This window comes from Arachis ipaensis, chromosome B10 (assembly GCF_059453495.1).
Source record: "Arachis ipaensis isolate K30076 ecotype BB chromosome B10, ASM5945349v1, whole genome shotgun sequence".
NCBI classification, from domain to species: domain Eukaryota; kingdom Viridiplantae; phylum Streptophyta; class Magnoliopsida; order Fabales; family Fabaceae; genus Arachis; species Arachis ipaensis.
Genome location: NC_142435.1, coordinates 113,037,192 through 113,038,991, shown reverse-complemented (window position 1 = coordinate 113,038,991; position 1,800 = coordinate 113,037,192). Strand labels below are relative to the sequence as shown.

At 33.4% G+C, this 1,800-nt stretch overlaps 1 non-coding gene across 1 annotated transcript; it reads left to right on the top strand.

Moving 5' to 3' along the window:
* The first annotated feature begins 340 nt into the window (after positions 1-340).
* On the top strand, positions 341-448 carry LOC148581341 (small nucleolar RNA R71). Its single transcript, XR_015895868.1, has one exon. It is a non-coding gene; the product is annotated as a small nucleolar RNA R71 (small nucleolar RNA).
* Positions 449-1,800: the final 1,352 nt, after the last annotated feature.

Here is a 1,800-nt window from a genome sequence, read left to right as displayed (position 1 = left end):
CTTCTTCATGAGAAGCCTCTTGAGTACTGTTGGATGCAGCTTGCATTCCATGCAGACTCTGAGAGATCATATTGACTTGCTGAGTCAATATTTTATTCTGAGCCAATATGGCATTCAGAGTATCAACTTCAAGAACTCCCTTCTTCATAGGCGTCCCATTGCTCACAGGATTCCTTTCAGAACTGTACATGAACTGGTTATTAGCAACCATGTCAATGAGTTCTTGAGCTTCTGCAGGCGTTTTCTTTAGGTGAATGGATCCACCTGCAGAAGTGTCCAGTGACATCTTTGATAGCTCAGATAAACCATCATAGAATATATCCAGGATGGTCCATTCTGAAAGCATGTCAGAAGGACACTTTTTGGTCAACTGTTTGTATCTTTCCCAAGCTTCATAGAGGGATTCACCTTCTTTCTGTCTGAAGGTTTGAACATCAGCTCTAAGCTTGCTCAACTTTTGAGGAGGAAAGTACTTGGCTAAGAAAGCCGTGACCAGCTTATCCCAAGAGTTCAAGCTGTCTTTGGGTTGAGAATCCAACCATAATCTAGCTCTGTCTCTTACAGCAAAAGGGAAAAGCATGAGCCTGTAGACTTCAGGATCTACTCCATAGTCTTAACAGTATCACATATCTGCAAGAATTCAGTTAAGAACTGAAAAGGATCTTCAAATGGAAGTCCATGAAACTTGCAGTTCTGCTGCATCAGAGAAACTAATTGAGGTTTCAGCTCAAAGTTGTTTGCTCCAATGGCAGGAATGGAGATGCTTCTTCCATGTAAATTGGAATTAGGTGCAGTAAAGTCACCAAGCATCTTCCTTACTTTATTATTATTTTCGGCTGCCATCTCCTCTTCCTGTTCGAAAATTTTTGAAAGGTTATCTCTGGATTGTTGTAATTTAGCTTCTCTTAATTTTCTCTTCAGAGTCCTTTCAGGTTCTGGATCTGCTTCAACAAGGATATTCTTGTCCTTGCTCCTGCTCATATGACAAAGAAGAGGGCACAGAAAAAATAATAATATTAATAATATGGATCCTTTATACCACAGTATAGGGATCCCTGTGTGAGTAGAAGAAGAGGGGCCGAGGGGGAGACAAAGAATGTAATATAATGGAAGAAACATAACTGTGAGGAGGGTTGAGATGTGAGATGAGATGTTAGTAGATGAATAAATAAATAGAATAAGATGGGAGAGGGAGAATTTTCGAAAAATATTTTTGAAAAAGAGTTAGTGATTTTCGAAAATGGTTTTTGAAAAATGTTAGTATTTTTCGAAAATTTTTAAAATCAAAAATAAAAATAAGAATAATTAGTTAATTAAAAAGAAATTTTTGAAAAAGAGGGAAGATATTTTTTGAAAATTAGAGAGAGAGAGTTAGTTAGGTAGTTTTGAAAACGTTAAGAAACAAACAAAAAGTTAGTTAGTTAGTTGAAACAAATTTGAAAATCAATTTTGAAAAGATAAGAAGTTAGGAAGTTAGAGAAGATATTTTGAAATCAAATTTTTGAAAAAGATAAGAAGATATTTTTGAAAAGATATGATTGAAATTGTTTTTGAAAAAGATTTGATTTTTAAAATCACAATTAATGACTTGATTAACAAGAAATCACAAGATATGATTCTAGAACTTAAAGTTTGAATCTTTCTTAACAAGCAAGTAACAAACTTGAAATTTTTGAATCAAAACATTAATTGTTATTGTTATTTTCGAAAATTTGATATAAAAATAAGAAAAAGATTTTTGAAAAATATTTTTGTAATTTTCGAAAATAACTAAGAATTTTGAAAAAGATTTGATTTTTG